Source organism: Cicer arietinum, chromosome 5, assembly GCF_000331145.2.
Source record: "Cicer arietinum cultivar CDC Frontier isolate Library 1 chromosome 5, Cicar.CDCFrontier_v2.0, whole genome shotgun sequence".
NCBI lineage: Eukaryota > Viridiplantae > Streptophyta > Magnoliopsida > Fabales > Fabaceae > Cicer > Cicer arietinum.
The window spans coordinates 54,012,120-54,037,658 of NC_021164.2; the positions used below are offsets into that span (position 1 = coordinate 54,012,120).

The 25,539-nt window shown below is 26.5% G+C and overlaps 1 long non-coding RNA gene across 2 annotated transcripts; it reads right to left on the reverse strand.

The window, feature by feature from the left end:
• Positions 1-8,942: 8,942 nt before the first annotated feature.
• LOC101500960 (uncharacterized) lies at positions 8,943-13,563 on the reverse strand. 2 transcript variants are annotated; one of them, XR_012163046.1, is made up of 4 exons: positions 13,487-13,563; positions 13,227-13,269; positions 11,147-11,273; positions 8,943-9,406 (listed from the first exon to the last, which is right to left on the reverse strand). It is a non-coding gene; the product is annotated as an uncharacterized lncRNA (long non-coding RNA). The 2 variants fall into 2 exon arrangements; XR_012163045.1 differs by lacking the exons at positions 13,227-13,269; positions 13,487-13,563 and adding an exon at positions 11,875-12,030 and having other exon boundaries at positions 9,019-9,406.
• Positions 13,564-25,539: the final 11,976 nt, after the last annotated feature.

Here is a 25,539-nt window from a genome sequence, read left to right on the forward strand (position 1 = left end):
AGTTGTCGTTGATAGAATTTGAATATCTGTTTTAATATATTATAACAAATGTTATTTTTTCTTATTCTTGTAAAAATTTTAGATTGAAGAGGGAACTACGAGAATAAAATTTGTCTAAACTTAGTATAATGTGTCTTAAAATGTAACCAATCTGAACTCATATTTTTACGGTACATTTGCAAAATACCTCAACGAAAAGGCAAAAAAATTATACAAAGGCATTATGACTTTCAACGCTTATTTATTTTCAATATTTAATTTATACAACAATTGTTACATTTTGTATTCCATTTTTTACTCCTTATCCTTTAATTATCCATTTATTTTTATTTTTTTAATTCCTGACTTAAGATGATATAGAAATATACCTAATTCAATCTTCTTAACACCGAATGAAGGTGGAAGAAATTTGGTTTTAATGTATAGCAAATCAATCATTCTTTGAAAGGATTCTCTCTTTCTTTTGTTTTCTTTCGGATTACTTAATTGGTATTTGGAATGAACAATTTCCAAATCTAAAAAATTTGGAAATTTTGAAATGGAAAGATACTTCTGATCCAATCATATCATTCATTATATTGATAATTTCAAAAAACTGATCATACTATGAACATAGTAGAATGGCGGTCGGGCAAGCATTCCCCCATCGTCCAGTAGTTTAGGGCATCTCTCTTTCAAGAAGGCAACGGGGATTCGACTTCCCCTAGGGGTAGGGTACTACGAAAGGAAATGGATCAGGATTATTAATAAATGCTTAAATAGAGTCTTCTTGGATCGATGCTAGAGGGGCTAATGGAGATAAACTGTAAATTCGTTGGCAATATGTCTCCCTAGTTCAAATCTAACTCGACCCAAAAAATTTCTAATCCACCATTAAATGATATAACATTTGACGTACTCTAAAAATTTCCAATGGGCTCAGATACAGAAGAATAAAATCTAGAGTGGTATTTATTTTTTCCATAGTACATATTTTTTCCACAAATTCCGGATTTGCGGAATGGGATTGGGATCCATAAGTATAAAGTCTAAGGAAAGGAATAAAGTAAACAAAGAACACTCTTTTTTTGTTAAGAAACCCCATTCATTCAATATTGAACATCATTGTTACATGGTTATTTCTCTTTAAATGTGAGGGTAAAACATTTGAATATTTACTGAAAATTTTAATCGAAAATAAAGAAATACTACCTCACAAATCACCACCGTTGCTTCAGTTTTTGAATATCTACTTCCACAAGAAAAATAAACCATTAACAAATTAAGATAAGCATCTATGGAAATACAGCTACATTCCATACGTGCCTTAGATTTTGTGTGTTGTATAAGAATATGGTCGCCACTATGTTTTATGTTCATTAACGAGTTACTCTTGTGGTTGTGGCAAATCTAAGATATATCTCATGAACATTTAAATAAGTTTGGTTAAAGAGAATGTTTAATATTTGATCTGTTTATCTTTGTATTTGATTCTATGTTGCAATTTACTTTTACGGAAAAAAGAGTTTTTGTTGCTTTTGTCACTTATTGTATATCATGTTCTTCTGTATATTATTATTTTTGTTTGTTATATTAATTTTAAAGAGAAGTTTCCAAGACAATTTTTGGCCACATTGTTTATAATATATTTATATTTATGTTTATTTTATCTTGTGCGATTTGTGATAATTAAATCCCAAAATTTCACTTTTTACTGACCGTAGCGTTACATTTAAAAAGAAAAGTGATGAAAAGAGATCGTTGGTCTATATAGCTTCTGCAGCTTTTTTACCTTTCGATCAGAACCAGACATAAACCCCAAGTTATTTATGTTATTGGAATTGATAGTTTTCATAATCATTAATTGTGCAAATTTGATAATATTTATAATCATGTAAGACTTAATACTTTATATAAATATTATTTAAAGAAAAATTCTTCAACGAAAATGACACATTTTACCGATAAAAATTATGAATTTTACAATTTATGTATAAGACAAAAAGATACTAGGAAAAAAACATGAAATTGATTATGTTTATTTGTTAGAAATGATTCAGTAACTAACATATATATATATATATAGCTGACTCTTATCCTACGACTTCAATAGCCTGGCAATCAAATTGAAATTTGGCAGCTAGACAACATTGGAATTTTAGATGGAATTGGACTGGTCACGAATCTAATTACTTTGTGAGAGTAGATTGCCAATTACACTCTGAGTCAAGTTTCAGGAGTTGGCAATTAGGGGTGTTCAAAAATACAAAAATTCGAATCAAACTGTATAATTGAACCGAATTATTTCTGAACTGAGCCGATTTATAAAAGTTGAGAACCAAATAGGTTTTTCGAAAATAGTTTGTTAACTGAATTGATTTTTAAAAACTAGAATCGAAACGAAACGGTTTTCAATTCATTAAAACTAAACCAAACCGATTTTTAGTTTAAAAAAACAAGAATCGATTTTGTTTTTTTAGAAGTAATTAAGGGTAATTATGTAAAATTTAGCCTATAGGAACAAAAAAACTAAGTTAAAACTAGTTCAATTCAGAACAGTAAACCGGTTTATAAAACAATTTGGTTCGGTTTTTTGAACTGAAAATCAGTTCGGTTCAGTTTTCAAACAGTTCTAATTTAGAACTGAACTTTGTCCATCCCTATTGCCAATGATGATACTATTATTCACGTACACTACTTGAGGACGAGGATGATAAGTAAAGACAAAAAGATCACATGTGTAATCCTCGAAACCGAGCTAAAGCAGGTTATGTTTAAGCATTGTCTAGGGCTTGTTTTAAGCTGTAGAGAGTTGTATGCAGCCCACAAACCTTTGATGTATATGACTATAGGCCATTGGTAAGAAACAACAACAATCAAAATAAGCAGTATAATAACTTGCTTAACCAATATAATGGTTGTTGAAATATAACAGAGTAGAGAACTTGAAAGTTGAGATGACAGTCCTTGCATATTTAAAGTAAATTATTAGAAAAAAAATGCTACTATGTAGAACCTGAAAGCCAAATACAAAAGAGGGGAAAATGATTAAAAAGCAGCATAATAATGTTCAATTGGTCTCAAGAACTTTAACAACACTTTAGCATGAAAAAAATACTCTATGAGCTTATTTCTTGACTTATTGTCTACTCTAAAAGTCTTTTGATGTATCTTTGTAAACAAAAAATGCGTTATTTATGACATCAACATGAATTATTTATTTTGAGACGAAAAATAAAATAATTGAAATACTCAAGGACGGGTCTATTGTGAAAAACCAATTAAGTAATCTTCCAACTCATGTGGATATTGTGAATACTTGGGTGGAGGTAGCCTTACTACTAAGCATTTACTTTATCGAAGTTAGTGTCTTGCAATTTCTTTCTTGAAATTAATAAACATGATTCTCTCTTTTATGATGTTTGTCTTAATCTATAAAATAATCAAAGAGAAACAGTGGAATACTCTTTGGAGCACGTCAAAATTTCATTTACATAGACATTTTATTATATTTGGTTTTTCAATTAATGTATGTTGAACTCCAATTCTTGTTTACTGTTTATGAATGTAATGTTTATGTGGAAATGAGTAATAATTATTACGAGTGCTGTTCATTCTGTCACAAATTGCAGAGGAAGATCTAAGGCGTCTTCCTGCGACATATATATACAACTCTCATTTTGAACATTTAATGGCTTCGTCGTTTGAAAAGCAATTAACTTTAATATGGGAGGGTAAAAGGCCTAGTCATCTACTTTGCATTTCTCCTTTGAATTTAACATTCATCCAGAACGAATCTACTAAACTTGACAAAATTGAAACTTATACAAATCAGGGTTTCAACAAAATTTCTCATTTCGCAAATTCCATTATATATGAATTAAGATGATCTTGACAACTTTTTTCTAATTGACATTTTAGTCGTTGATATTCAAAAAGTTGCATGAGAACTGACTTCAAAGATAAGGTCTTTTAGAAACAAAATTTATCATACTCATCTATATTTTAGGTCTTTATGAAACTCTACCTATTGAAATATATGTTAGATGGATTGTTGATAATTTTGTACTCACTTGCATCTAATTTGTGTTTATTTGTATGCTTATTTTACATGCTTTCAAACTTTTTTCTTTTTAGATTAGTAAAAAGTGTGAGAATTTTTAAATTTTTCGACTTTAAATTTTGATTCTATTTATATGTTTTGATATATTTGTAGTCAATTTGTGTGTGTTGACATTTGGTCCAAATATATCCATGTTTTTTTAATCAAATTATGCTTATATTTTATTAAGTAGTACATTTTGTGGTATATGTAGTGAGATCTATGAAAATATATAATTTTATCCCACATCACTTATAAAATTACTAAAATTATTATTTAAACCAATATAGATTAATACAATTTAAAATTAGACCAACCATTAATCCGTTATTGAAGTATAAAATTCATTAAATTCAATTCATATTGTTTTTCATACATTTTTCTATTTCATCTTATTATATCATCATTGATATGAACTTAGAGGAAAATATGTATGGTTTCTAAAAATATTTAATTTGTTTTGTATGGTTATATACTAAAATATATTTTTAACTTCTTTCATGTAGTAAATTGTTTCAATATTAAAAAAAAAATTAATCTAAAATACATATTTTTTAATTAATTTTTACATTTTATAGAATTTATTTCGATACATCAAAGTAACAACAACCGCACTCTTCAATCCATTAAGACATTTTTTTTAAAGACAAAATCGCAAAACTAACTCTCAAAAACACAAAAATAATTGTCTCATTTTTAATAACTAAACAAATTAAGGGGAAGGATCTAAGGTTAAAACATACTAGTACCAGAAGCCCCAATAGAGCATAATGTCATTACTTACAAATGATATTAATTTTTTATTCTATATCTTTTTGGATTCATATTTTTGTTCGAAATCTCTTTGGACTTATATTTGATTTTGTGGTTGTGATTTCTCCAAAGCCACCTTAAAACCAAACATGGAGCCACATTGTTTACCAACTGATTCTATATCTCTTTTTTTATATGTTACGCTCTTTCTTTTGTAAAAGAAGCTCATAGATTAGATTTTGAACTCTTCAACAGTAAATTTACACATATTGATCAGGTTAAAGAAAGGACATCAATTAATTTTTCAAATAATCTTAAGAAAATGATCATATCGGTTTATTGAGGATATTTTTTCATTTCATTCTTCATCTGTAGACTTTGATAAGACTTATATTAATCCATAGAAAATTCTACAGGGTTACCTTGAGAGCACCCTTCAAGTTTGATTTCTCTTTGGTCATTAGTCTCATACATGAAATTTAATGAATTTGGAAGATGTATGTGAAGCCCCACATTTCAATTTAATATGTGCATGCAGTTTGGAACAATATATGAAATGATCAGAGTGAGTCGAGGCTGTAGCCCATCTCCAATTGGAAAAAAAAATCCCTTCTTCAGTTAACTTGCCTGTGTTTGTTGTGGCTTTCTCTTTCCACTTAGATATACTTAAGGTGGGTTTGATAGACATGATAAAAGACGAATAAAAATAAATTAGTATATTAAGTTTGAATTCAGTGTTTCGTGAACCAACATGATAGTTTAAAAACAATAGTTTACTCAATTATTCTTACAAAATATAATTTAAAATATAAATCGAAATATACTAAAATATAAATATAAAAACAATTTATAAAATATAATCTAAAATATAAAAATGTAAATCTAATCAAATAAAAATATAATTAATAGAATTTGATATTTAACTTAAAAATTAAATATCAATAATTAATTTAAAAAATATTTATAATTTTACACAAGAGTAGATTTGTCTTTTTATATAATTTAATTTATTAGTATTCACAATTATAAAAATATGAAAGTTAATTGAAATTTTAAAATAAATATAAGTTGTTTACAAGGTATTCTTGCCATCTATATATAATATATATAATATCTTTATTTACATTCTATCAAATAAAATATAATTATTTGGTTACTCATGATTTTATTTTTAAAATTTAAAGTTTTTATTTAGTAGTGTCAATGGATAGTTTTAATATAAAATTATTTAATTACTTATTTAATTTTTTTGTTAATTTATAATATTTAAAATATAATAAGTTAAATTTATAAATAAAAAAACTAATATGTAATTGTTTACAATGGTAATTTTGTTATTTAAATGTAATATATTATATTATATCATGATGAGATGTGTATCAAATACATCACAAAATAAAATGTGATCATGTGTGTATTAAACACAAGATATGGTAATTTTTATCTTGTCATTGTCCTATCATATATTATCCTATCCTTATTCAGCTTTATATCTTATCATGTCCGTTTCTATCATGCACATTGAATGTGCTCTTATAGCCTTAACCCAAACTGAGAAGTTTTCATTCTTTAATCTATAGAAAATTTGCCTCTTTGTTTCATTTGGTTGCTCAAAGTTTATATTAATTATATAAGCTGTTGTGTTTGAGTATATTGAAGATTTGTGTACAATAAAACCTAATGTATGTAAATCGATTGTTTAACAACAGTCTGGAAGAAACTTGTACGACACAACTTTGAAAAAATTAGATAGTTTAGAATCTCCATTAACTTTTCTTCTGGTTCAACTTTAATACTCGGAAGCAAGTACAAAAGAAACGAAATTAATGAGCGTTGGGTCAGAACACAAAATTGGAGAAAAGAAAAAAGAGAAAGACAAACAGGATCCAACATTGATGGGAGTGAATAAAGGAATACTCGTTCGTCAAGCTTTACAGAAAAAGTTTCCAAGCATTTCTAGCGCATTAGCGCATGAGTAAACGAGAGTGTAGAAGAGAATGAGGTTTTAGACCAAATAGACTACACGGCTTATTTTGTTTTCTCAATGAATTGCATTTTCTCCAAAATAGGGTGTTGGCATTGTATGTCATCTAAACTTGTTGTGAAAAATGGATTACTCAAAGATTTGATTAATCTTAAATGGGAGTTTGTTAGAAGCAAAATGTCCACGAAGCTACTCTCTCGATCAAGTATAAGTATTGTTTCATATCTTATATCTTTACGCTAAGCCTAACATTAATAAATCATAGTAAGTTGGTAGTGTTTTCTCTACCAGTCTATAAATAGTTGTTGTGACAAAAGGATAGAAGAATATGACTCATGCATGGAATGCGAGTATACATATGTTTGGATGATTATTTTAGTGTTATTGAGTTACTTTTGGGAAAATGCACATGGGAATAATGCATTTTACTTTGGGACTGAGCGTAATCTCAAGATGTCATCTGTTATAATTATTGACTATCTATTTATGTTGTGTACTTCAAAAGTAAGACATGTCGCTATATAGTATATAATGCACTTTTTGATACTACATCATTTCATCCCTCTTTTTGAATTGTTATACCTAGATTTAATTCGTAAATGGTGTTGAGAGTAGTTTTACATTTTCTAAAAATGTCAATGATTACTAATAAGATGTGGGAAATAGGCATAACCAAATATTTTGATAAACTTGTACTCGAGATGATGATGGATGAAGAAGAGCCAGTAAATAACCGAAGGAAGTCTGTTAATAAGGTAAGTGGCTTCAGTAAGGCATGCGGTAAATTGACTATCGTGCCACAAGATGTACACAAAAAGAAACCCATATAAAGGACAATCACATAAAGAGCTTTAAAATTGTTGGTTTCATAGTGTTAACCAGCCATACATTAATTAAGGAGTTATCAGACTTCAAAAATTTGAAACCTGGATCAGTTATTTAACCAGCCATATTTTCTCTTGCCCATTCCCTTGATGTTTAGTCCCCTATGGCCAATAAAAAAAGGACAAACCACCACTGCTGAAAAAACTGTATGGGCTGTTGTCGCTTGGATTGATGTTGTAGTGTTTCATGAGCCATTGTCGATCATGTTCATTCTACTACTAGGGCTTCTGCTTGTCACTCTCAGTTAATTAATGTTAATAACATAAGTTCAATTTCAGAATCAAAATACTAGTGGATCTTCTTATAACAGAGAGCACATATATCTTACTTAGGTAATGGTCATTCTTATTGCATTCTAAAGCAAATAATCAAATCATATACCTTGAATAAATATTGTCACCATCTGTGTTGCTTCTTGTTGCAGGATTCTTGAGACTAAAGTAGATCACGAAGGACATGCAAAAAAGTGGGAAAAAGGGATCGTTTTTTACAAGTCAAATTTTATACTTTGACAAACATCTTGAAAAATTGTTAAGGTGCGCAACCTTTTTATGAATTTTGCATCCTTTCTCGGTGGTTTAACAACCTGTGAAAGATGTGACTCGATCTGATTTTTATGAAGGAAAATCAATTTAAAAAAGCACTATTTACAGTTGCATAATTTCATGGTTGAAGGGAATAGTTTTAAATTCACAAATAGTTATGTCTCCTTGTATAATTGTTATACCTTTTCAGAAAGTTTGTAATTTGTGGTTTGATCCTTGGAGATGTATGCTTCTTGGAGAATTGGATGATTGCAAAATTGGACTCGGTACTTGATAACCTTCTAAAGAAACTAAGATCTAAGTTGCAGTTGGATAAAAATGAGTATCTTGTTAAGATTACTCTTGGAGGCAGGCTCCAAATATGTTTCATCATAAGCCTCCAAAACAAGATGTAATATTGCTGATTTAGGCTATTATGAAGAATTAACAAGTGCAATATTGTTCAAAGCTACCAAGTGCGATATTGTTGAAGAAACATTAAATCTAATGGAAGTAAATGGTTCTCTTCTTATAATACTTCTATTGGATTATGAAGTATAGATAAATAATTTGTTTTAGTTATCATGCAGTAGTTATAAAGTAGTTAAACATTAAGCACTTATGTTTTGTGCTATTTGGAATTACATTATTTAGTGACATGATATAGAAAATTAACAAATTGTGTTATTTCTTGTCATTTGTTTCAACATTAATCTTAGAAATGAGTATACATTTTTTTTTTATTTCAATTCATTAATCTATCTACATTTAGAATTGACGCATTAGAACTATTAACATGTAAGATATACGTTGAAGCACGTACGTATTAGCATTTCATAATATATATAAAAATAAAAATAAAAATAAAAATAAAAATAAAAATAAAAATCGGTTTAAATGAGCTTATTCATGTCTGTCAATACTTATAAACCATGAGGTCTATCGCATGCATTCAATACTTATAATGAGGTCTTCGTAGGTAGTTGCACCCTCCATAATACTAATCATTTTCATCTATGATGCGGTAGTTGCACCATCCATAATACTAATCATTTCCATCTATGATGTTTCGTAGTAGTTGCACCATCCAGACCAATCCTTTCCATCGATAAAATTTTTAGTTGCTTAACTTTACGAGGAATCGACGGGTACGCCCCTATCATATTTGAATCTATGCCCCTGTCATATTTGTTAGTCAGTTGACGTGACGATTGATATCATATCATAGCATATGCGTCTTTGTAGTTTAGAGAAATTTAACATCATAAGATACTTGTTTTACCTTTGTGTGTGTAATTACATACATAAAAATTAATAACAATTTAATTTAATTAATTTAAAGGCAAATTTCACTATTGATTCTTATAAAAGGTAAATTATAAGGTCATTGTGCAATGCAATGGTAGAGCTGGAAAAATTCCACATAGCAAAAACTTAATCAATGACAAAAAAAATCCACGATCAATATGTAGATTAGTCAAACCAACTTCTAATATATTTTTCATAATTGACTCAGAATAAAAAATATCTTTTAAAAAATTTCTTCAATTTCCAGAAAAGACGTAAAATTAATTAATTATTTAATACTTAAGACTGATCATTAAAATAGTATAAATGTTAATTCAATATATTTCTGGGGCGAATAATACATTCTAAAAGAACACGTTAGAATAAGTATTTGAACTCTAGTTTTAAAATTTATTTACTTATTTTTTCTTTATTTTATTTCTAGTGTCGTATTGGACTGTTGGTAGATATTGATAGTTACTACTATTAGTTTCTCATTTGGTTGTTATTTTAGCGCTTTATCCACTTTCATTCCAAAAAAGGATATATTAAGAAACTCGTGTTAAAAAGTATATTATCTTTATATACGAAAAAATAAAAGTATAATGTCTATTTGTATCCAGAAAAAAGTATAATCTTTTTTAATTCTTTTTCACAAATTAATTTCTTTTTTGGTACATTCATATTCATATGATAATATAATATTATAGAGTTAAAACACAGTATGTCGGAAACAAAAAAAAGCCAATATATAAAAGATTGCTGATAGAAAATTAAGTAAATATCTCTCCTCTACTTCTAATTCAACACTGAGAGAGTGGGGAGAAAATTCTTGTACTTGTGTACCATGCCATTTCTATCCTATATAAAGCATTGCAATTCACTAACATTCAACCAAACCACTATACATTATTCACTTCTATTATGTAGAGAGCAATGCAATTCACTAACATTCAACCTAACCACCATTCGTCCATACACTATCTTTGTCGTTTAACTATTTTATCTCTCCCACCATTGATGTGCTACAAATTACATTTTTTCTATACAAAAACAAATATCATTGTTCTTTTCTCTTGTGCAAAAAAAAACTTAATTGTTCTCTAATTTTATTGTTTTATCTCTTTTCTACCATTTAATTTACTACAAATGACCTTTTTTCTATATAACAACAAATTTCATTATTCTCTTCTCTCATGTAAAAAAAGTTGACAACTACTTACTCTCTCATATAAACCCAATCTCTTCAGTTATCCAAGTGTTAATTAAAGATATCCACTCTCCCTTAATCAAACCTCGCATTCCTCTTTTTCTTCACTTAAACTTTCATAATAAATAACACTACTATTTTTAATATTTAATTTATCTATTATACTTGAAAATAAGTATGAGTAAGATCGCAATTTTATAAAATACAATACTAAAATTTATTTTTTTCACTTGATATGTTAACACAAGTTTATTTTAATACACATTTCTACCTAGTTTATTTGCATATCTCGAAAATATCACTAACAACCAATTAGAGCTTATAAACAACTTAAATAAGACTAGATTAGTTCAAAAAACAAAATTAAAATAATATAAATAATAATAATAAATATTAAAAAGATGAGAAAAAAAATAGTATACCTCAGATCGACATAACTTTGACTGCACACAGCTCCTCCACTCCAAAAGTGTGAGTTTTTTATAAGATTATTATATATATCTTGTAAAAATGAGATGATCTGATATCCATTTGTTTTAGTCGTAAGGCCTACAAGTGAGAGTTAAATTTATGATTAATTCGTTACTCAGTTTTCCCAGAACAGAGAAAAAGTTTTTATGCATATATGTGTATACATGGGTTACACACAAAACATTTTAAATAAAGGATAACTTTGTCAATTCCATTTTATTTAAAACAAAATCATTTTTTCAATTCCCACAATCTGGTTCCAGCAGTATTTAATAGTTGATCAATTGGTTTGATCAAAGCCACTGTCACTAGATAAATAGTTAAACACCACAAGATTTTTCATTTGACTTAATGTATGGTTCACCAATGTAAGCAAAAATAAACTCTTTCCTTTATATGAGTTAAAATAATATGAATACAAGAGTAAGTAAAAAAACATTATTCAATCATAAAATTACTCCAAGAAAGAGTGATCATTTTGTTACTCCAAGAAGAAAATGGTTCAAAAGAATGGATCATCATCCCATAAAAAAATAGATTAAAAAAAAAACTAATTTTTTGCAATAAGTTGAAGAGTCCATTAAAATTTATAAATAAGTACCGCATTACAAATAAGTGAGTGGAAAGTTTAAAAAATAATAATAAATAAAATCACATGTCAAGAAGAGATGAGACTCACACTAAGCAATGTTCTCTGAAGTCTTCAAGGAATAAAAAAGAAATGTAGAATAGGAGAGGGTGACTAAAAAAATATGTAGTGTGTTTGTTTAGTGTTTTGATTTTATATTTGATGGATGTAGTGTGTTTGTGTTTAGTGTTTTGATTTTATATTTGATGGAGACTAGAAAAACAAGATATGTTGTATGAAATTTTAAGCAAGTTAATTTGATGAGTGGGAGTGTGGGAGAAAAAGAGATTTAATCTAGACCGTTGAATATAATTTATCAACGGTTGAGAATATTGCAATTATGATATTTGTTGATTTGATTTGGTCCAATCAAATTATTCTATCAAAGATTCAATCTTGTCCTTTCAATATAGTTCATCAATGGTTGTAAATGATGCATTACAAATCCTTGTGATGTAGTTTAGACCAATCAAATTGTTTTATTATAAATCCTTGTGATGTAGTTTAGACCAATCAAATTGTTTTATTACAAATCATTGTGATGTAGTCTAGACCAATCAAATTGTTCTATTTAAAGATACAATTTTGTCCTTATATATGAGGTTTTTTTTAACTATTTTGTGTGTACATGTATGTGTTTGGTTAAAATTTTTCATTTTATAAGACAAATCAATACTACTAGTACTAGTATTAATAAAGATATTTTAAGAACAATAATAAATATATTTAATAATTTAAATTATAAATTACATTTAGAAACACATCAATTTTTTAATTTTTTATCATTATGCAGTGTACAGTAAAAAATATAGAGTTCTTTAAAATAACCTCCCTGTAAAATGATGAATCAATACTACTTTTTTAATGTCATATAGCTTCCTTACCTTGTATTCACACTGGAATTTAAAAGGAGTGTTATGATAATATGGAATGCAAGTATGCAAAAGCTATGACTCAATCAAGCGGTAAGTAATAAAAATTGATAATCACATCAACAAGAAAGGAAATTGACCACATAAAAATAGTATAATAAAACAAAAAGAAATAGAGCCTTTTATAACCACTGCCACCTTAAAAAAAACAACCCCCAACATAACCTGCATTATTTTGTGACATGCAAAAATTATGTCCTGCTATTCATGCTAGACCAAAAACTTAAGTTTCAAACTGAGTCAATTCACAGACCATTTGATTGAATGAACGAACTAGGGATCAAAACCCCGACCAAGCAATGTCTGGAACTAGGTATAGTATATGATATGACCAATCAACCAGATAAATAAAAAAATTAAAATATAGATTTTTTTAAAAAGAAAAAGTGAGTTAGAACATTTATCAAACAGTTTATGAGCAGAGCTAGAACAACATAACGTATAGATTCTATTGCGAAACTATTAACTAACCATTTTTATAAGCAATGCTCCGTGCCTTGCCATGTTGTCCATCCTGCAAAAATCATACAAATGAAAAAGAAAATGAGAATCTTCAATTTAAGAGAAATGAAACAAAGAAGACTGAAATGCTAAGAAAACTTTATAGAGATTGATTTGAATGATTTCGTAAGAAACTATGCATTAGCAGAAGGCGAAGGAGTGGATGATGATGATGAGAGTGAGGGAAGAATAGAGTAAGTAAGAATTTTGAAGAGACTGAATTTTGGTACCCAAGGCACTCGGCATTGCTTTCCAGCTTCTTCCTTTCTCGGCGGCGCATTCTGCCCAAAAAGAGCAAACAAGAAGAAGAACAACAAGTTTTTTAAAATAATAATACTAATCTTAATAATAATCTTGATTTCACTATAATTAGTTTATTAATTAAAATTATTTTGACAAATTATTATTAAAAACTTATTCATATTATCAGAAAAATTTAGTTTAAAAATTCATAATGCTATATATAGTTTTTTTATAATATCATAAAACTTGTTTTAATTTATTATTTTGTTTAAAAAATAATTTTACTTTATTTATATATAAATAAAAACATGAAAACTGGCATGAAATTTTGCAATTTGCTGCCAATGTTTCCTAAGATTTTATCCGAATGTAAATTTTTAAGGAAAAAAAAAGGTGAATTTTGCTGAAAAAATATAGTTGCATCTAAATCACCGTAAAAGAAAAATTTACAAATCGTATTACTTTGTAGGAGTATTTCTAAAATAATTGTGATCTATGGCAAAATAATTCTCATGTATTACTTACAGAATTATTTTTTAGTAGTTTACATGGGTCTTTATTATTTGATTTATGTGCTATAAATTATTTTTTTTCTTATACAAAACAAACTTTATTATGTTGCGTTGTACCGTTGGTGAATGTTAACTTTTTTTTTACTCATTACTAATTGCTACAATTAATTTCTCTTAACATTTTTAATTTGTTGTTATTTTAGAGTTTTAGCTACTATCAATCTATCATTTCAAGAAAAATATATTAAGAAACCCCTGTGATACAAAGTATAATATCTTTTAATTATTTTTCTCAGGTTAATTGCTCATAGAAGAATGAATAAATGTATTATATTTGAACAATTGGATTTTGGTTACCATACATACAAAATGGGTTGTTATTATTTGTTAATGATAGATACATGTTGCCCGGTAAGATATTTGAGGAATCAAATTAACCAAAAAAAAAAAGTTATCTTCTCTTATTTGATGCTATTTAGTACTATTTTCTATACAAACAAAAAAAAACTTGGTTGTACTCTTTTCTCAATAGATGATGATGAGATATCATCATAATGGGTTAATTATTTTAAGCAAATAAAAGTTTGTTATAGTTGCACTTGCTTTAGTCGATAATTGGTTAATAGAATCAATATGTATACAAACCTTGCACAATGTAATCCTTAAATAAGTTTTTGATCGAAATGAAAATGAGAATCTAGAAATTCAATTTATCTTCTTTGTGTCCTTGATAGAGTATAATGTGTTTGTTGAGTAATGTTATTGCTCTATTTTTAGAATTTTTTTTTAAGTTCTAGTTTTTATCGGTTTCTATTTTGAAGTATTAATCTTGGCAATAATTCTTAAATGTAATTTCAATTGATTCAACAATTAAAAGATTAAATTTAATGATGTTTTTAAATTATAAACAAAATATAATATAGATTTCACAAATATACGTTGAAGGTTGATATAAACTTTTTTTCATTGTTGTCGATCTACACTTATATTTACTTATCTTTGTTTGGTAATTAGGTGAGTTTATTAATATACTCGTTGTAATTAGTTACTTTATTAATATTCTCTCTTTAATTAGTAAAAATTCAAAATGTGAATGAGAATAACTTAAATGTGACCTGATTGTGTTTTAATATTTTTCAAAAGTTTTGAATACAAATTCTTGTTAAATTTGTGTGTTTTTATTTTGATGACTATTAACAGGTTTCAATGGCTATTTCAGTTGTGTCTATGTTGAAAGAAGAATTGTTTAGTTTGCTATAACACCTAAGCAACATGACCACAAAATCTGAACTCATGTTGCAGTTCAAACTGTTGAGCCTTAAACATTCACGAAAAAATTACTTTACACATTTGTCCCATCTTGCTTTGTAAGCGTCTATTTCAACCCCATAAATTCAAGTATATTAAATGTATTATTGAATAGTTATTTCAAGTATACGAACTTTGTTTGAGCTCGTTTTATGGAATGTTTCTTGAGCCTATCAAATTCGATAAACAAATGTTAAAGAAATATCTTATAATTAATAGAAGAAGAAAATATTAATTATTCTTTATATAATCTATCTATTATATTGAAAATTGAAGGAGAAAATCTTAGAAAGGGCAATTTTGGATTTTATGGAGCAAAAGTAAATGCGCGATTTTCTCTTATTTATAAATTAAATCAGGTGTTCTTCAGTTTTTTTGTCGTTGACATTTTCTCTCTCTCTCTCTCTGATCTATCGCAAGAAATAAGTATGAGAAGTTACTATTTTTTTTTTCTTTCATTTTTTAACAAATGATTGTTAAAAATCTAAAACAATCCCTTCAAACAATCAAAATTGATTTTTAGTTTGAAAAAATAAATTTTTTAAAGAAAAAAACTGAATTTTTTATTTATTTATAAAATAGAGAAGAATATGAGAAATTTTGTTTTTTAAGACATTACCCTTAAAGTGAGTTCACATGCAAAATTCATATGAGAATTTGCAAATAGAAAAGAGAAATTATGTTAAAACCGTGATTTGTTTTCCTTAAGACAATTTATACATGTTTCAATTTAGAATTATCATTAATTTATGCATTTTGATCATCAATTTATATACTTCATTCGAGTGATGTAAAAACAATAAAAAAAAATTTTCAATTTAAAAAGTCAAAATATTATAAACCATCAAAGTCCAAAAAATTCATTACACTTTGAGTCCACACCTTAGATCTTCGATTGTTTTCTATTGGATTTTCACATCAAAGGCATATTAAAAATTACATGTTGAAGTGTATATTATTTATACCTCTCTACCGTAGATCAATATATTAATATTTGAACAAAAGGAAAACAGTCATCATAATTCTTATTGTGTATTTGAAACAGTTACATATATATCTATATATACATATTGGAGAAAAAAACGAATTATATATCTCTTAGACACTTTATATATTGAGGATGAGGTGAAGGAGGTCATGGCAAATAAACTAAATAATGAAACATGCACATCATTCTCATGAGGTGAAGAAGGATGATGAACATTCTTGATCATCTTCTTGAAATAAAGTGGAGCAGGTCATTGAGGTTGTGATAGCAAATTAAAGGAATTAAATGCATTAGAGTAGACCCATCATTCTCTTTAAACAAATATAAACAATAATAAAATACAAAATAAATTATGACGAAATATCTATGTAAAGAAAAGTTTCACCTCATTACTTTTATTTGATTCGTTTATTGATAAACACATACTATCATATAATAAAGAATCATCCTTGTTAACTTCAAATTTATTCAAATATACATGCATAATAATATATATGATACAACAATCCAAAGAAATTGTAACACACTCAATTCCGTAAAATAATGCGTATTAGTAAGGCTATTTCACCCTGGAGTTTGAAAGTTTCTCCGATTGCTAAAACTAAACATAAACATTTAACTTATTTTGACTTGAATTGCTGTTGAAATTTTTTTATTTTAACAAGAATGATATAGGGCACATCTTTTTAAACCATTAAGAAACACAGTTTAAAATTCAAAACAAGATGGAGCGTGCACGTTCTATCAACATTTACTGCATATCTTATAACATTTATTGCATATCTTATAACATTTATTTGGCATTACACATGTAAATGGCAATGTTGGCAGAAGGGTGACATCTACTTTGACTAGAAAGTGGTATGAAAGTTGACACTTCTACTGTTTGAGCAACCAATAAATGTGAAATAAAAATTACAAGTCGGACCTTTTAGTTTTTCAGAATAAAGTGGTAGTTTTCATTTTACTATATAATACTAGTATAAAAAAATTATTTATCTTATTTTAAAATTAATATAAAAAAATATTACGTTACTTTTAATAGACGTGGATGCTTCCACTTCTTTACCTTGAAATTAATATAAAAAATTTCTTTTTTAAAAAGTTTAATTTTTATAATTAAAATAATAAAACTATTTTTAGATAAGTTGATTGTAATATATGTTAGTATTTGAGTTTTAAAGATACAGATGGTACACTTTGATAATTTTAAAATTTATATTTTAAAAAAATTATTCTAATTAAATAAATATATTTTTTTTCAAAACAACAATTTTATTAATAACAAAATACAATTTTTTTTAAAATGTATTTTTTTTTAAACAATTAACATATTTATATTTTATACTAAAAAATTAAGTAATTTAAATTTTTCTATAATAATTGAATATATGTATAAATAAGATTGTACTCTTATAAAACAATAATTATAAAATTTCTTTTTTCAAAAACTACATTAAACATATTTTAATATTATATTTATATATCTAAAATATATTTCATTTATCCACATAATTTCTATCACACACGTGTATTCCTAACACCAATTATAGCTTACTAGTACGTAAATACGTCTAACTAAATTAATGCAAAAAACAAAAAGAATCAAAATAATATGAACAATAATTAATGTTCAAATAATGAGAAAAAAATAGGATACTTTTTCTTCCGTCGAAATTAAATTTTTTGACGCATTCTTCTTTAATCATGTAGATTTCATAAGATTATTATATATATCTTGGATATATAAGATGAAGTATAGTACATTGTGATGCGGTACTTGATACATATACATCTAAATTTATTATTATTTTTTACTTAACTTTCCGATAAAAAAATTATATATATATATATATATAGGGGTTACACACAATATTTTAAATAAAAGATACCAACATGATAGTTTAAAAACAATAGTTTACTCAATTTTTCTTACAAAATATAATTTAAAGTATAAATTGAAATATACTAAAATATAAATATAAAAACAATTTATAAAATATAATCTAAAATATAAAAATGTAAATCTAATCAAATAAAAATATAATTAATAGAATTTGATATTTAACTTAAAAATTAAATATTAATAATTAATTTAAAAAATATTTATGATTTTACACAAGAGTAGATTTGTCTTTTTATATAATTTAATTTATTAGTATTCACAATTATAAAAATATGAAAGTTAATTGAAATTTTAAAATAAATATAAGTTGTTTACAAGGTATTCTTGCCATCTATATATAATATCTTTATTTACATTCTATCAAATAAAATATAATTATTTGGTTACTCATGATTTTATTTTTAAAATTTAAAGTTTTTATTTAGTAGTGTCAATGGATAGTTTTAATATAAAATCATTTAATTACTTATTTAATTTTTTTGTTAATTTATAATATTTAAAATATAATAAGTTAAATGTAATATATTATATCATATCATGATGAGATTTGTATCAAATACATCACAAAATAAAATGTGATCATGTGTGTATTAAACACAAGATATGCTAATTTTTATCTTGTCATTATCCTATCCTTATTCAGCTTTATATCTTATCATGTCTGTTTCTATCATGCACATTAAATGTGCTCTTATAGCCTTAACCCATATTGAGAAGTTTTCATTCTTTGATCTACAGAAAATTTGTCTCTTTGTTTCATTTGGTGGCTCAAAGTTTATATTAATTATATAAGCTGTTGTGTTTAAGTATATTGAAGATTTGTGTACAATAAAACCTAATGTATGTAAATCGATTGTTTAACAACAGTCTGGAAGAAACTTGTACGAGACAACTTTGAAAAATTTAGATAGTTCAGAATCTCCATTAACTTTTCTTCTGGTTCAACTTTAATACTCGGAAGCAAGTACAAAAGAAATGAAATTAATGAGTGTTGGGACAGAACACAAAATTGGAGAAAAGAAAAAAGAGAAAGACAAACAGGATCCAACATTGATGGGAGTGAATAAAGGAATACTCGTTCGTCAAGCTTTATAGAAAAAGTTTCCAAGCATTTCTACCGCATTAGTCCATGAGTAAACGAGAGTGTAGAAGAGAATGAGGTTTTAGACCAAATAGACTACACGACTTATTTTGTTTTCTCAATGAATTGCATTTTCTCCAAAATAAGGTGTTGACACTGTATGTCATCTAAACTTGTTGGGAAAAATGGATTACTCAAAGATTTGATTAATCTTAAATGGGAGTTTGTTAGGAGCAAAATGTCCACGAAGCTACTCTCTCGATCAAGTATAAGTATTGTTTCATATCTTATATCTTTACGCTAAGCCTAACATTAATAAATCATAGTAAATTGGTAGTGTTTTCTCTACTAGTCTATAAATAGTTGTTATGACAAAAGGATAGAAGAATATGACTCATGCATGGAATGCGAGTATACATATGTTTGGATGATTATTTTAGAGTTAGAGTTACTTTTGGGAAAATGCACATGGGAATAATGCATTTTACTTTGGGACTGAGCGTAATCTCAAGATGTCATCTGTTATAATTATTGACTATCTATGTATGTTGTGTACTTCAAAAGTAAGACATGTCGCTATATAGTATATAATGCACTTTTTGATACTACATCATTTCATCCCTCTTTTTGAATTGTTATACCTAGATTTAATTCGTAAATGGTGTTGAGAGTAGTTTTACATTTTCTAAAAATGTCAATGATTACTAATAAGATGTGGGAAATAGGCATAACCAAATATTTTGATAAACTTGTACTCGAGATGATGATGGATGAAGAGGAGCCAGTAAATAACCGAAGGAAGTCTGTTAATAAGGTAAGTGGCTTCAGTAAGGCATGCGGTAAATTGACTATCGTGCCACAAGATGTACACAAAAAGAAACCCATATAAAGGACAATCACATAAAGAGCTTTAAAATTGTTGGTTTCATAGTGTTAACCAGCCATACATTAATTAAGGAGTTATCAGACTTCGAAAATTTGAAACCTGGATCAGTTATTTAACCAGCCATATTTTCTCTTGCCCATTCCCTTGATGTTTAGTCCCCTATGGCCGATAAAAAAAGGACAAACCACCACTGCTGAAAAAACTGTATGGGCTGTTGTCGCTTGGATTGATGTTGTAGTGTTTCATGAGCCATTGTCGATCATGTTCATTCTACTACTAGGGCTTCTGCTTGTCACTCTCAGTTAATTAATGTTAATAACATAAGTTCAATTTCAGAATCAAAATACTAGTGGATCTTCTTATAACAGAGAGCACATATATCTTACTTAGGTAATGGTCATTCTTATTGCATTCTAAAGCAAATAATCAAATCATATACCTTGAATAAATATTGTCACCATCTGTGTTGCTTCTTGTTGCAGGATTCTTGAGACTAAAGTAGATCACGAAGGACATGCAAAAAAGTGGGAAAAAGGGATCGTTTTTTACAAGTCAAATTTTATACTTTGACAAACATCTTGAAAAATTGTTAAGGTGCGCAACCTTTTTATGAATTTTGCATCCTTTCTCGGTGGTTTAACAACCTGTGAAAGATGTGACTCGATCTGATTTTTATGAAGGAAAATCAATTTAAAAAACCACTATTTACAATTGCATAATTTCATGGTTGAAGGGAATAGTTTTAAATTCACAAATAGTTATGTCTCCTTGTATAATTGTTATACCTTTTCAGAAAGTTTGTAATTTGTGGTTTGATCCTTGGAGATGTATGCTTCTTGGAGAATTGGATGATTGCAAAATTGGACTCGGTACTTGATAACCTTCTAAAGAAACTAAGATCTAAGTTGCAGTTGGATAAAAATGAGTATCTTGTTAAGATTACTCTTGGAGGCAGGCTCCAAATATGTTTCATCATAAGCCTCCAAAACAAGATGTAATATTGTTGATTTAGGCTATTATGAAGAATTAACAAGTGCAATATTGTTCAAAGCTGCCAAGTGCGATATTGTTGAAGACACATTAAATCTAATGGAAGTAAATGGTTCTCTTCTTATAATACTTCTATTGGATTATGAAGTATAGATAAATAATTTGTTTTAGTTATCATGCAGTAGTTATAAAGTAGTTAAACATTAAGCACTTATGTTTTGTGCTATTTGGAATTACATTATTTAGTGACATGATATAGAAAATTAACAAATTGTGTTACTTCTTGTCATTTGTTTCAACATTAATCTTAGAACTGAGTATACATTTTTATTTATTTCAATTCATTAATCTATCTACATTTAGAATTGACGCATTAGAACTATTAACATGTAAGATATACGTTGGAGCACGTACGTATTAGCATTTCTCAATATATATAAAAATAAAAATAAAAATAAAAATCGGTTTAAATGAGCTTATTCATGTCTGCCAATACTTATAAACCATGAGTCTATCGCATGCATTCAATACTTATAATGAGGTCTTCGTAGGTAGTTGCACCCTCCATAATACTAATCATTTCCATTTCGTAATTGCACCAGACCAATCCTTTCAATCGATGAAGTTTTTAGTTGCTTAACTTTACGAGGAATCTACGCACCAACGGGTACGCCCCTATCATATTTGAATCTATGCCCCTGTCATATTTGTTAGTCAGTTGACGTGACGATTGATATCATATCATAGCATATGCGTCTTTGTAGTTTGGAGGAAATTTAACATCATAAGATACTTGTTTTACCTTTGTGTGTGTAATTACATACATAAAAATTAATAACAATTTAATTTAATTAATTTAAAGGCAAATTTCACTATTGATTCTTATAAAAGGTAAATTATAAGGTCACTGTGCAATGCAATGGTAGAGTTGGAAAAATTCCACAGAGCAAAAACTTAATCAATGACAAAAAAAATCCATGATCAATATGTAGATTAGTCAAACCAACTTCTAATATATTTTTCATAATTGACTCAGAATAAAAATATCTTTTAAAAAATTTCTTCAATTTCCAGAAAAGATGTAAAATTAATTAATTATTTAATACTTAAGACTGATCATTAAAATAGTATAAATGTTAATTCAATATATTTCTAGAGCGAATAATACATTCTAAAAGAATACATTAGAATAAGTATTTGAAATCCAGTTTTAAAATTTATTTACTTATTTTTTCTTTATTTTATTTCTAGTGTCGTATTGGACTGTTGGTAGATATTGATAGTTACTACTATTAGTTTCTCTTAACATTTTTTATTTGGTTGTTATTTTAGCGCTTTATCTACTTTCATTCCAAAAAAGGATATATTAAGAAACTCGTGTTAAAAAGTATATTATCTTTATATACGAAAAAATAAAAGTATAATGTCTATTTGTATCCAGAAAAAAGTATAATCTTTTTTAATTCTTTTTCACAAATTAATTTCTTTTTTGGTACATTCATATGATAATATAATATTATAGAGTTAAAACACAATATGTCGGAAAAAAAAAAAAGCCAATATATAAAAGATTGCTGATAGAAAATTAAGTAAATATCTCTCCTCTACTTCTAATTCAACGCTGAGAGAGTGGAGAGAAAATTCTTGTACTTGTGTACCATGCCATTTCTATCCTATATAAAGCATTGCAATTCAATAACATTCAACCAAACCACTATACATTATTCACTTCTATTATGTAGAGAGCAATGCAATTCACTAACATTCAACCTAACCACCATTCGTCCATACACTATCTTTGTCGTTTAACTATTTTATCTCTCCCACCATTGATGTGCTACAAATTACATTTTTTCTATACAAAAACAAATATCATTGTTCTTTTCTCTTGTGCAAAAAAAAACTTAATTGTTCTCTCATTTTATTGCATATCTTATAACATTTATTTGGCATTACACATGTAAATGGCAATGTTGGCAGAAGGGTGACATCTACTTTGACTAGAAAGTGGTCTGAAAGTTGACACTTCTACTGTTTGAGCAACCAATAAATGTGAAATAAAAATTACAAGTCGGGACCTTTTAGTTTTTCAGAATAAAGTGGTAGTTTTCATTTTACTATATAATACTAGTATAAAAAAAATTATTTATCTTATTTTAAAATTAATATAAAAAAATAGTACGTTACTTTTAATAGGCGTGGATGCTTCCACTTCTTTACCTTGAAATTAATATAAAAAATTTCTTTTTTAAAAAGTTTAATTTTTATAATTAAAATAATAAAACTACTTTTAGATAAGTTGATTGTAATATATGTTAGTATTTGAGTTTTAAAGATACAGATGGTACACTTTGATAATTTTAAAATTTATATTTTAAAAAATTATTCTAATTAAATAAATATATTTTTTTCAAAACAACAATTTTATTAATAACAAAATACAATTTTTTAAAAATGTATTTTTTTTTAAAACAATTAACATATTTATATTTTATACTAAAAAAATAAGTAATTTTAATTTTTCTATAATAATTGAATATACGTATAAATAAGATTGTACTCTTATAAAACAATAATTATAAAATTTCTTTTTTCAAAAACTACATTAAACATATTTATTTTAATATTATATTTATATATCTAAAATATATTTCATTTATCCACATAATCTCTATCACACATGTGTATTCCTAACAGTTTACTAGTACTTACATACGTCTAACTAAATTAATGCAAAAAAACAAAAAACAAAAAGAATCAAAATAATATGAACAATAATTAATGTTAAAATAATGAAAAAAAATAATATACCTTTTCTTCCGTCGAAATTAAATTTCTTACGTTTTTTTTTTTAGTCATGAAGATTTCATAAGATTATTATATATATCTTGGGTATATAAGATGATGAGTATTGGGGTGCGGGGTACCTGATACATATACCATCTAAATTTATTATTATTTTTTACTTAACTTTCCTATAAAAAAGTTATATATATATATAGGGATTACACATCATATTTTAAATAAAGGATAATTTTGTCAATTTCATTTTATATTAAATAAAATCATTTTCTCAATTTTCACAATATAGTTTTAGCAATGTTTAGTAGTCGATCAATATTAATTTAATTAAAATTTGTGTCATTAAATCATTTTTATAAACTAGGCAAGAATAATTTTATAAAAATAAATTATACAAATTCTCAATCATACATATGAATAAGATAGACATTGAAACAATAATGAATTAACAAAATCAAATTAACTTAAAAAAAATATTAATGAAAAGTTGAAATAAAAAAAACGAGACAAGAACCATTAAGTCATACAATCATTCAATGAACGTGAGGGAACGTGTAAGTTAGAAATATGAAAGGCGAAAACTAAAAAAATTCAGAAAGATAAATAATAGAAGAGAAAATTATAAATTTATAATTCAATTCATTAATAAAAATTATTTAAAATTTCTTATAAAGAACAAGACATTATTATTTTTTCTTAACTTAGCGATGAGATGGAAGTTCAAAAAGTTTGAGAAAGAAATTCACCACTGCAATGAAAAAGAAAGTTTATTGTGTGTGACTTCTTTTATTTTATTATTGAATTGGATGTGTGTTAATATCAGATTCTCAAATAATTTTTATTTATTTCAATCGGATTATTAATAGAAAGAAAAAGAAAATAATATATTTAAAAAAAAATTGCAATAACATTAAATTTTAAAAGAGATGGTAGAATTTTTTGTTCAAATAAAAAACGTGTAAATTACTAATATACAGTTCCATTTTTCCTGTATGTGTATATGAACTTTTCATATACACATCTTCTATTTAAAGCAACTTACTTCATTTTGCATTAATTTCTAATAGGATTTAGATGGTTGACGACTCTCCCGAGATCTTTCTACATTTATAAAATACGTATGTGTAAAATTAAAATAACTATAAATAGTATGTATAAAGAATAGAAATGTAAAAATAAAAAATAAAATTAATATTAAATAATAATAGTAGATACTCAAAATCAAAGTTAAGATATTTAACACAAAATTAATTTTTTAATAAAATTAACAATAGGATGCACATTAAAACTAAATCTCATCTATTAGAAAATCTAAATCACAACCAATTACTTAACGGAACAAATAAGATCAAAATTTAATGAAAAACATACACTGTATTATAAGAGGCATATATTGAAGGGTTTAATCGAGTAGATATACGGAGTTTACAAGAATAATCGAGAACAATGTATATTTTGGATTCCATCAGAGGTTAAGGAATCGTAGAATATGAACCGTGAACTACTATTATTGCCGTATATAGGGTTTCATGATTAAGCTTAAGTTAATAGTAATTAAATAGTTAAA